Here is a 12658-nt window from a genome sequence, read left to right as displayed (position 1 = left end):
GGTCCAATGAACGAAATCAATCACTTATTGAGGTGTCCTTGTCCTTTGAAAGAGGGAGTGTCCCCGTGACTGCTGCCGCCGATCAATCGGCATCTAATTTGTATTTTATGGTTTACCATTCGCCCGGCATGGCGCACGTGCTATCCATTGCCGGAAGGCAACTCGTTAGGGAAAAGGGAAATGATTCGAAATGCAGTGTGTCGCTAACCGTAGCGTGGTGCTAACCTGGCACGTGATTCTTCCGTTCCGTCTCCTTCCTTGCTTGCTGCTAAAGGCTCTTGATAGACGACTCTTCTAACTCGCTCCGTCCTGGGGGGGCACACAATGGGCCTGAGCAGACGAACTGCGGCTAGAACTGCGGAAGAAGGACCTGGCAGCAGCAGTAAAAAGGTGGTAGCATTATTAAATGGCCCCGGCTATTGTGTAACGACGTCCGGTTCCCGGTGCTGTGTGCCTTGGGGCAATGCGAGAAGTGGTAAAAGCCAAAGAATTCTCTCTCCCCGTCTGTCTGACTGTCTATTCATTCTTCTGGCGGCGGCTTTGGGCAAAATTGGAGCCCCAGACGACATGGTTACGTCAGACAGAACAGGATATAGGACACGGAGGGACACTGGAGCGCAGTGGAACACCGTCGGCGGTGTCGGACCGCAAAAAGGTATCATACGGCTATCGCTGTCAGTGAGTTCGACAAACTGCATTGCATTTCTCGCTGGCAAACCACCCAAACGGGTGGTGGTGGCGGCGAGAGTTCTGGTCTGGTTCTCGTCCTACGGCCTGCTCTCTGGTCTGTTCTTTCTCTTCCTTGCCCTCAGCTTGTTTATATTCGGGCAGTTGAAGCCCGTTGTTGGACTCGTTTCCCGTTTCGTGTGTTCCGCATATTGCATTGCGCTGAATTGGGAATTAGGTTGTTTGCCAGAATTGCGTTGCGTTATGGTGTGTCCCGGAGCTCACTATGCAGAAGATCGTTTGTTGTGGGAAAAATGGAAATTTCCCCCGGAAAAGTATGTTTGTTGCCGCACTTTCAATTAAGCAAAACACCATACAGAGAGAGAGAGAGAGAGAGAGAGAGAGAGAGAGAGAGAGAGAGAGAGAGAGAGAGAGAGAGAGAGAGAGAGAGAGAGAGAGAGAGAGAGAGAGAGAGAGAGAGAGAGAGAGTGATAAAGTTCAGAATATCATGAGACATTTTTTCAATCGATCTGCGGAAGCAAAATGAAGCATAACCCTTGGGAGGTTTCCCCGTAAGTTTGTTGCCCTTTTTTCCTCCAACAACCTCCGACACCTAGGACCGGTCTCTCTGCAGGCTCAAGACAGGCTCCCTAAACCGCAAACCGGAATGACAAATGGTGCAATGTTGGTGCGCGACGGCCGGGCGAGTTTCTCCTGGCGTTCTCCGGTCGCATGAAATCCATGGTTTGTTCAAGGAGAGAGAGCCCATCGCATCAAATGGCAATGGTGCAGGAAGGAAGTGAGGCAATAACGTCTGGGTTTCTGGGCTAGCGCCAACAACTCCGCTGACTTCCACGCAGTGGTGCAGCAGCTGAAGAATGAAGCACCAAGAAACACGCAGAGTGAATCTCCGAGATAACGGGCGCGCGCGATGCGGTGGATTGTCACTATTGCTACGATTGCTGCTGTCTCGTCTGCAGGAACCACCGTGTGTCTGTCTGTCCCGATGGCAGCTTACCGTTCGGAGCCGTGGCACACTATCGCATCGCAGACAGCACGGCGGCCCCCGCCATATTCTCTCACCGTCGTAGCCGCAGAGATACGCGGAACACCACTGGCTGACCTAATTCCCCACAAGCCTTCCCTTGGGGATTGCAATTGTGCAGGGCGACGAAAACGTGCAAAGATCGGAGTGGAGACGACGAACCGGTCCACTGACCGGCTTGCCACGGCAGGCCAAACACATTTTACGATGATGAATCGTAATTTATTGTGGTTTTATGATTTGTTCGGCGGCACCACCAGCACCATCAGCCCTGGCGAGCATCGGTTCTTATCTGGCTCACGGAAACGATTATCATCTTGCTGCTGCTGCTGCTGTTGTTGGAGCTGGTGCTGGATCTGGAGCTGAAGTGTGGTGCAAATTTACGGTGATGTTGGCCGAACCAGCGACAAGCATAACCGCTGTCCGATGGGAATGATTTGTCATGTTTTTGCGGGTGATTCGCGGGTCCGCCAGCCCCACTTTATGGTGGTGGAGAGGGGTACGCTGTTGTTGCTGGATGCTGTCAGCCACCACTTTTTCGATTCGATTTTTCAATAAAAGTTTAATTTTCCCTCCCTTGTTGGTGGCCTGCCGGTGCAGACCGGTGTCCTGGTAAGGCATAAAATCTCGCAAAAGCTACGCCGAAGTAGCCGGGTGCTCGGACAGTGACCGTTGGTTCACTGTTGGTGGTCATGGGTTTCGGTTGTGCTGTTGGCCATATTTTTTTTGCTTTTCCATCCTGCAAAATATAAGGTTCTGGGGCTGGAGGAATTCTGTAGTAAAAATGGGTCCGTGAGTTGATTAGCATTTATATTCATCTCGTACACGACGCTCTCGTCGTTTGGGGCGATAGTCCATCATTGTCGAAGTGGCATGCGGACCCAGCTCGGAGGGTGCAGTTTTATGACATTCTTTTTTTTTTGTTGAAGGGATGGGGAGTTCTGTTTGGGGATTGGTTCACTTTCGTTTCACGCGTTGTTCGGAATTCGGAATAAATTCAATTTGTTATAAATCATTTAGAGAGCTAAAAGGAACAACGTATTGCAATGGTCGTAAAATATTCAAACACTCTCATCCATTAATGAATTATGACAAGTTTAACGATGGGTGATTCCAAAAATGGAATCCAATATTGTACTGGATTTGGCGATGGCAAATTTATCTAAAGTCGTTATAGGTCAACCGGTTTTATGGAATCGAAGAAGCACATATACTTTCCTTATAATTTTAATAACGATCAAATTACTAAATGAATTATTTCGGAGTATTGGCGTAAGATGCACTTTTGAGAGTAACCTTATTTGAAATGTTCACTCTAAGAATGTTAAAATGTGGACCTTACATACCAAGAAATGTTGTGGAATTGTAGCCCGGCAGTAAGGCAATAAATAAAAGGTAGTTCAGATAATATCAAATACATTGCCCAACCACAATACCATCGTTTTTTACTTTAATGAAGACAGCGAATAAAACCAAAAACTGCTAATATGTGGAACACATAAACGGTTCATCAAATCTAAAGCAAATGAATAAAAAACAAATTTAATATTGAAATCACTACTGTCTGCTAATCCACTATTAGAAATCACAACTCAAATAGATTTGGGGTGCCAAAGAGCTTACTAAGAGTGACTATTGTAAATGAAGACTAATCAATTAAGACAGTAGCAACCCTTTGCAGCATTTATGGGATATTAATATACTGCCGACTACACATGTACTGCTTCACATTCGCTACCCTTTTCCATTCATCATTCTCTCGCTCTGTTCCAACTATGAAGATTACAACATTTACCATTCCGCGATCCAAGCACAACCAAAGGCAACCACCAGTGGCCAAAAACAATTTGATATTAAATGTATGTTCGCATCCGTGTCAGCAAACTTGTCGCCTGCTCGTACACGATCATCGTACACCCATCATCCCCCCACAGAAGACAGTAGCAAGCTCTCCCCCGAAAACCGCGTGCCATATGATGATGTGTGGTAGCGTTGTTCGCTCGCCATCCCCAGCATCCCCAAGCGGAGGTATGGCGCAAGATCTGGTGGCCGCGAATCTGTAAAGACATTCCAGCAACGGCGAGCAAAAGGGAAGCTGGTGCAGCTGCTGTTTCCCCGTGCTTCTCGTGCATAGCTCGAGATTGGAAGATGTATCATCGTGTCACGTTTTGTGTGGCGTAAATTGTGAGCATATTTACAGCATCCGACGGCGATGACGACGACATTGCGACATTCCGTCCGAACGCGATCGCACCCGGGGATAAAAAGCACGACCAACGATGGCCACCCACCAGGCACCAACTAGTCTCAGGGGGGGGGGGGGGGGGGGGGGAGCGATGGAGCAGCATAAGCCTATTGTTGCGAAGAAAAGAGAAACGTCAACGATGTCAAAGAGTCTTGTCCAGTGAGTTAAGTGAATATATTGGACCAGATCTCCCGGTTGGGGGGAATGACGGAGACAAGGAGAGTGGCCAACCAAAGGGCAGCTTCCTTCTGTCCACTCTCGCTGTCAGTCGGTGTCTCTGCATTTCTATTGGCATTATTTAATTTGCTCCAGCATAATGGAACGGGAGGGAATCGTGCTCGCAATTTGCCTTTTCGTGGCCCGGACCTTCTGTGCCGGAGCTCTTTCTCTCATAATCAGCCACAATCAGCCACAATCAGACAGGTACGACGAGCACGATCGATCGTTCCAAGTAGCAGACTGCATTTTATCGCCTTCTGCTGCCACTCTCGGTCACAAGCAAAAGGGCCCCCACTCCAACAACTCATGTAATCCCCCGCCTGGAACGTTGTTGTCGCTGCGAGCTACTAACTTCCCCGGTACCGTGTGCGCTGGTGACGGTGACTAATTAGTGCAGATTGTTTGGGGTGGTTTTTATAGATATCGACTGTCGGATTTACGATACACGACCAACCACGCCGGGGTATCGAGTGGGAAGCGGGAGACGGGAAACCGGGTCCAGGATTAATTAGTGAAGGAAAAATCGTTCCACCTCGTCACCGCCATTTACTCGTCCCGGGGAGTTTCCTCCTTCTATTCTATTCGTTCGCGGAATTCTCGGTAGAACGGACGTGGAAGCACATCACTATGCTCCACTTCGCTGTGCCGAAGGTTAGATCACCGAACAGGGCAACGGAATGGGGAATCAACAAAATAGAAGCTCTCCCTGGACCACGCACCGTGAAGTCGTAAAGCATTTGTTTCGTTTCGTTCGTCGTGTTTTTGTTGATGCGCCAAGAACAGCAACAGTCACGCTGGCTGGCTGGAAGGAAGAACAAGGATCTGCTTTGGAGCCACAAAAACACGCACACACAACAATATTACAACAACATCAGCGGCGGTGGTGGTTGCTTCTGTTGTGTAATTATTACAAATAGCTTTATTTATGGAGGCAAAGTTTTATTGGAGATAAACCGTGAGGCGAGTGCTCCGTTCCAACGCTAAAGTCTAATTAGATGATGAGTTTGGCTGCGGTTGTGATGGAGAGCATAGAGAGAGAGAGAGGTTTGTACGAGAGGCTCGAAAGTGGGTCAGGGCTTACAGAAGGGCTTATCCGGGGCCCTTCGAGAAAAAAAGAAGAATAAATACAACGCAGCATGCCGACTGTCATATAATTCTTTTTTTTTTGTGTGTGGCAATCACCTTCTGCTTCTTCTTTCCGGAGGGCGTCTTCTTCTTCTTCTGGAACACAAACCTATCTTGGCTTGGTCCAAACCGAATCCAAACATACACAGCACACATTCGACGCATACGTTGGGCTGGGCGTCGCCAAGTTTTAAGCTTGACTCCAAAAAAGCACTGCGACCCCATCAAACATTGTATGTGCGCGCGCGCGCCATAAAATAGGGCTTTATCTTCTCGCATTGTTTGCGTAGCCTAGAAACAAAATAACTCCCGCATAGACACATGCACACGCGCCCGGTACTGGAGCTGGAGCGCTCTTCTCACTCCAACCGGCGGACCGTTCGGGAACTGGGAACTTATCCAGAAATTCCGACGCCTCCGGCCACGACAGCGTATCCGTTGGCGCCACAGAATCACAAGAAGCAGCAGCTGGATGGTGAAGCATGAGGGAGAAGGTAGGCGTACGCCTTCCAAAAAGGGTTGGTCCTGTGGACCACGGACGGGGAACATGAGGGAACTGTTCGCTGTTCCGTGATATTGCATTGTTCCACAAAACTCCCTCCCCCCAGAAAACCCCCCGAAATCCAATGACCGAATATCGTTCCAGGGGGCATGCCAGTCTTCTATGACACCGATTGCGTAGTACGCGCCCGGTACTCTCATGTCGGTGACACATTTTTGGCCAATAGTCAAACAATCTGCCCACGGAAACGCGGGACCCCGGTTCCAAGATATTGGCCATTGCGTCCTCGTTGTCCCCTTTCCATGTCTCAAGTGTTTCTCCAGCGCTCTCGTAACGTCTTGTTGTGGGCCTAGGGCTTCACCGGACCGGCACATTCCTCGATAGCGAGCTGGTGCTGGTGTTTATGGAATTTGGGAAGAAAAATAAAATTCTCGTGCTCTCCTCACATCAAGGAAGGTCAAGGGGGGGGGCAAGCAATAACCCAGAAATCCAGTTGCTGACGAGCAGAGGAATGTTTGCCGGCCATATGTGTGCGCGCCCCCAAACGCCATTGTTGTCCTTCATGATCTTCAGCCGTAGCGCTTGAGCTGTTGTAATGTGAGCGCGCGCGTTGCACGTTGGCCCAACCTGCCCGCTGACTGACTGACTGACGACCTCTGGACGACCAGTTCCGTCGAGCGTCAGCTGTCAGGCGTCCGGTGGCGACGAAAGAAGCGAATGCGTACGCCAAGAAGGTGCAGATGATGGGGGCCGTACGGAATGGGGCGTGTTGCGTAAAAAAAGATTCTTCCAAACACTGTTCACCTCTCCACTTTCGGGCTGTTCTTGTGCTGCTGCTGAGTGGTGCTGGAGCTGACTGCCGGTTGGTCCTCAAGAAGAATCCACAGAGTGTCTCCCGAGAGGAGAGTTATCTCAGTTATAATTGATGGTATTTATAGCTTTTAGAGAGCTCCTAATGGCCATGGTCACGGTATACGACGGTGGAGCGAGTGGTGCGCGCTCTTATACACTTCCAACGACTCCACTGGACTACGGAGAGTAGCGCCGAGTTGAGCGCAACCTAAGGGCGGTAGATGGTAGATGGGAGGGGTGGGGGGCGCGGGCAAACACTCATCGAAGATCTTCCCATCGATCGACGGTTGGATCGCTTCTTGAGCGCCTCTCTACCCAATCGCCCTCCCTTCAGAATTGATCCGCCGGCCGATTCGACTGGCGTGAAGTCACTTTTGCGCGTCTGTAGATGATGGGCCCGGCAAAGTTCCATTCCCCTCTCGTTCACCCATCGAGATGGGATCAACACGAGAGTTCAGCAGATGGGGTTGAAGATGAGTTTTTCCTTTCGCAACCAATGGAATCGGAGGATGGTTGGTGTGGTGGACTCGATTCCCTTAGCACCTAAGGGAGTATCTTGCACACCGATTTCCCCCTGTCTCTCTCTCTCTCTCTCTCTCTCTCTCTCTCTCTCTCTCTCTCTCTCTCTCTCTCTCTCTCGTTCTCTCTATTGTGCTGCTGCCTTGGCAAATGCGGGAGGAAGATTGGTTCCGCATCCGAAGCGACCAAAGTGCACCCGCAGGAAACGAATAAATGACTGATAATGCCCGGTTGCCCGGGCCCGTGACTTTCATGGGCAGATGAGGAGGTGGAAAGGCTGGAAAGTGGCCCCGAGTGCGCTCTAGCAGCTCAGCCCCCCTCTTGTTATCGATAATTTCGTTTGCAGTTATAATACGTTATGTTGGCGCCCCTCTCTCTCTCTGGTCGTTTTTTCTACGCTATTAACCAATTTGGCGCCGCTGTGCTAAAGGTAATGTGCGGGAGTTGAAGTGCTGGTGCTGCACGAAAGATTAGAGCTCTCCATTCTCCCACAAAACCCCTGGATGCTGCATTTAGGTAACGGGAAAGGAAAGGGGCCCCTCTTCCTTAGCTGCCTTTCGATCGATGTGTGGTTTTTATTAGAGTTTTGTTTTAACTTCCAGCTACCAGATCGCAAGCGGCCAACGTCAGGAGTCGTGTGGTCGTGTGGTGAGAAAAAAGGGGAACAAAGTTTTCCGATTTACGTTTTATAAGATACGTGATTCCGGCCTCCCCGAGGGGACACCGCTGGGGAACTTTTCCAAATCTACCATGCTGGTAACAGTCGCCGCATGCATTCATTCGAGTCGTGTGGCGTATGTTTTCAGCAAATTGGCTTCTCCTCGATTGGGCGGAAGATATATCGTTGTCGTGGGGTACACTTTTCCTTATCGACTCGAGATTAGCACACACGCGTCTGGCGGGGTGGTGTTGGGTTGGATTGAGAAAGTTGTTCCATAACGTGACAGTCGAAGTGGCTGGCTAGCGTATGGATGGTGTGGTTTTGGGATGCATTTGTCGTGCCTTGGTAGCTGAGAACTCGATCAGGCTATACTTCTGTTGAATTGGTGAAGTTGCTTCTCTATTGAAGGTATAATTAATATGCAGTAAAATATTTAAATGTTTAAATAGTTTTTTTATAAATATATGTCGATAAGGTCCTTGGGTAAAATTGCTGCTAATTGTTTGTTTCCGTTTGAGGATTTAGCCTTTTTTGTTAAAACGATTTTGTGTTGATCTACCTGGAACTTCACCATACGAACATTTACGAAATTTTTCAATAAAATGGGAGAGTATCACGCATGTGACTCGCTGTAAAATGTCTTTACGTTATTAAGATGTCCTGGAATCATGTAGTGTTTTATTAAAATGTGTAACTTCTTTACGTTATACTGAGATAATGGATGTAATAAGATGTAATAAGGTAAGATAATAAATAAAGAAACAAGAACGGTTCTCTTTATCAACTATCCTTATCATCGAAGGAAGGAACCGATGAAACCAAAGCGAGGCCATCAATCATAGTGCTGGCATAACGTAGAACGACAATAGTTTTTCCTTCACCTATCGATCTTTATATAACAAATGAATAGCTGAGCAACAACTATTATAATCTGGCAATCAAGATAAGGCTTGGACTGTTATCAGCTACACAAGTTACTGTTCAATTACGTCCATCATTAACAATGATTCATGTCATAATCATGGCCATACAGACAGATGAAATAAGCACACAAATTCATACTTTTGTTACTTTCAAACCCATTTAATGATAGCAGAAATGCATGCTGGATGCAACAGTTGTATGTTCCCCCCTGTATGTGTCTGTAACCGAATAGAAATGCCTTGTACCAGTGTGGAATGCAATGACCATGTATCTCATTTTCACTTTGTAAAGATCCAAGCGCGGAGAGAAAACTTCTGCACTATCTCGCCCCTTTCGGCCACTTCCATCAACTTTTACATGTCCATACTGGCTGCTGTCACACGAGCGGAACGATCGAAAGCAAAAGAGAGAGAGAGAGAGAGAGCGAGCGAGAGCTGTCGTGCTCTAGAGTGACATGTTGTTAACAATAGTGTCTGGATGAGTGTCAAACACTAGAAAGGCGGTCTGTGGTTATGCCATTGACTAGTCTAGAGAAGAAAGCGCGGTGACGCCGAAAGATTAAGGAAATGCTGGTGCGATCCTCAGCTTTAACACATCAAAACACACAAACGACGCCACGAGAGGATTAAGGGGAGCAAAAGGGGCTTAACCAGCAGCCAGCCAGCCAGACAGCCGACCGGTTCGCTACGGTACATACTCTCAAGCTCCCCACTCCGACTCGTCATGTGTGATATTTTTCGAGAACTGTTGGCTGTGTGCGCGTGCAAATGCATTTGCGCACGCTGCTCTCCACCTTCTCATGCTCATGATGGAAGGGGGGAGGACTCAGACGACTCAGACGCTGCACACCGTGTCAAGCGACGAGTTGTGCGAGTGAAATGCAATTTTCGCTCGGTGACTGCCGCCACGCCGGGTCCACCCGGGTGACGGTGTCTGTAGACGGTGGCACAGCGGTCAAACGCCGGCCCTATGGTGGGCGCGGCGGCTCTACCACCGAGCCGATCTCAGCAAAAAAGGAAGGTTTTTGTGAGGTTTTAACGGCGTCCCTTCTAACTCACTCGTAACGTGATGAAAGCGTTGATCTCTGCGAAATGCGAGCTGCACGCTGGCTTGCTTGCTGATGCGGAACGCGGAAAAAGGGACGGCTTGGTGAACGAATGGGCGAGCGCGAGCGAGGGGTCGGTTTCATCGGTCGCGATGTGTCATTGTCGATGCACGCGCCCCCTGACGGACCTGGGGGTTGGGTCGCCCCCCTTTTTTTTGTCTTTCTTTCTTTTCTCGTTTCTGTGTCAACGATTCGGGAGGAGAGTTCGCTATGCAACGATGCATGTGGATGTAGATCGGTTTGAATTTGAATTTTTCACCGAAACACAATTCCGATGGTGGATAGACACGAACACGGTGCTCTGTAAGGTGTGAGGGCACGCGGTCACACGGTGTTTGACTTGTTTGATTTGATGATTCAGCATCCCAACATTGACTCTCTGTTACCGTTGACTAATGGGCGTGTTATGAGCTGTGTTATGGACCTCGCGAGCGCTAACAACGGGCCAACCGTAACATGAGTGACAGGCTTTTTTTGTGGATAGTGGGAGAAGAACGGTTCGCTTGCACTCCCTTTCTCCGTCGTGTTTGGAACACTCCAAATTTGGCCGTGGCAACAACAAATTTGAATTCCATTTCAACAAAATGCCTGTCTACGAATGCCACGAATGGAAAAGGGTGTATCGCCTCCGTAAATCATTCTAGGTCGCTGCGCGCTGGACTGGATCGGAAACAGGAAGAAGGAACTTTGATAAGAAAGAGGCGGAAATGCGGGTGCCGAAGGCGAATGATCGGGCTGCACTGCACCCTTGATACTTGGCGACCGATCTCCGGTCGGTGCAACATGTGAAGGAGATAAATTGGTACAGGCCGGACCGAGTGAGATGTGTGATGGCGAGCAAGCGCGCCCCGGAACGCGAGACTCCATCAAGCGTCTAATTGAAGTGCTCTTTCTTGCACGACACGACAGTCGTCGTCGTCGTCGTCGTCGTCGTCGTCGAGGGGCGTGAGCTAGCTGACAGCGGCCGCTCTAGTGATCCGTGACGGACGGCCACGACGAGCCGCCACGATGGTGGACAGCAGCAGCGATCATTTAATTAAATCACTGTCACATGATAAATAAACTCATTCCATTCCGGCGATTGGCGTGGTCGTTAGATGCTCGTCGGGTCGTGCTTCGCGAAGGTGAAAGTTGCCTTTGCATCCCATTCCAGGTGCAGTTACATGAGCCAGGCTAGCACGGGAAAGGGGAGAACCGTCATTGCCTGTAATGCATCATTTCGTCAAAGCTGAGTTGAACGGTAACAGAGAAACTCATTTCTCAAGAGCGAACAGTCTGCAAATCCATCGATACAATGGACGACCGCATCATTAATTTGTGAGCTTGTGATTTTTTTTCTTATCAAACTCCTCCTCCTCCCCAATTAGAGGACGCAAATCATCGGTTCCTCGAGGAAGCTCACCCCTGGGGGAAGCGTGTGAACGAACGGGGAGGAAGATTCCCTTTCAGGGAAAATGCAAACGAAAGTGATGGGAATGGAAGTCCACCGGTGACTGTCACGGGGTTGGGGAGGAAAATTGGGAAAATTGAAAGCAAACGCAGAAAAGCAAATTAATTAGCACGACTTTCTCCCTCCACGGGACACGGTGATACGAGACGTTACGTTACGTTTGGCTTCTTTCCTCTCCTCTCTTGGCACTCGACGCACATCACATCAACACCGGGGGGACCGAAGACGGATCGATTTCAGAATCGTTCGTTGCTTACCGATGCTACCGTTACGGATGCTGCCAGTCGCTGGCCGTTGCCTCTTCTGGTGATGATTAAGAGATTTTGCGACCGAGAGCAAGAGAGAGAGTGCGATGTTGAGCCACAGTTTCCGCCTCCGGCTACTGGCATGAACGCTGGCTGTTCTGGCACTGACGACCGGAACTCGAAACCGTTGCAAACGCACACCCGCTGTGAGTTATTGCGTTTTCTCCCTTCCCTCATTGCCGAGGGTTTGGTTCGTTTGGTTGGAAATGATTTAGCTGCTTCCCTGCTCGCTGCTTCTGACGGCGTCTCGTATTTAAAGAACGATTTCGGTGATTAAGGAGCCAAAGATGAAGGAAACGACTCCTTTTTTTTGCGGACATGCGTTCGATGAAGGAGGAAAATTGATACAAAACAGAGCGATAGACGGATAGAGAGAGATTCAATGAGAAAGAGGAGGAACTGGGAGTGGACAGCAGCCCGGGAGATGCTTCCTTTTAAGGAGGGGAGAACTGATGGCCCCCTTAATCATGGCACCATGCGTGGCTGTCAATCGCAGAATATTTAATTCCTTTTTGTGACCGAAAAACGAACGCGAAACGAAAAACCTGCCAACGGCAAGGCACGATCCATCAGCGGCCATTCGACGGTGAACGACGCTTCCAAGATTGGTCTGTTCCGTCCGGTGTTACGTCGAATGGATGGCGTCTCCGCATCACTCCGTAAAACATACGGCAGGGGGTCAACACACACCGCTAAAAAGGAGTCAAATCCAGAGCTAATCTCTTCCCCCCAAAATCCAACCTGCTGCTGGTGCTGCTGCTGCTCCTAAGGGAAGAGGGGATGGCTTTTGCAAAAACCATCACCATCATCGAAACCCAAATAGGAACGGATGTATTTGGGTCACGAATCCGTGTTTCTAATCCGACACATCCGACGATGGCGACGACGCTGACATGTGAGTTAGTGGAGGAGAACACCAGCCACCCCCTTTTTAGGGTGGTGGTGGCAGTGAGTGGCGCGTTCTCCTTCGGTTGGGCGACCGGGATTTAGATTTCAATTTGAACAGAAAGTACCGAATGAATAAATTAGAATGCCATCCG

General features: G+C 49.3%; 1 protein-coding gene across 4 annotated transcripts in view; it reads left to right on the top strand.

Annotated features, from left to right (window-relative positions):
- The window catches only part of LOC126574001 (uncharacterized), a 48004-nt gene that overhangs the window by 15445 nt on the left and 19901 nt on the right, over positions 1–12658 (top strand). The gene's annotated exons all lie outside the window — the stretch shown is intronic.

Source organism: Anopheles aquasalis, chromosome 3, assembly GCF_943734665.1.
Source record: "Anopheles aquasalis chromosome 3, idAnoAquaMG_Q_19, whole genome shotgun sequence".
NCBI classification, from domain to species: Eukaryota; Metazoa; Arthropoda; class Insecta; order Diptera; family Culicidae; genus Anopheles; species Anopheles aquasalis.
This window is presented reverse-complemented; position numbering and strand designations above follow the sequence as displayed.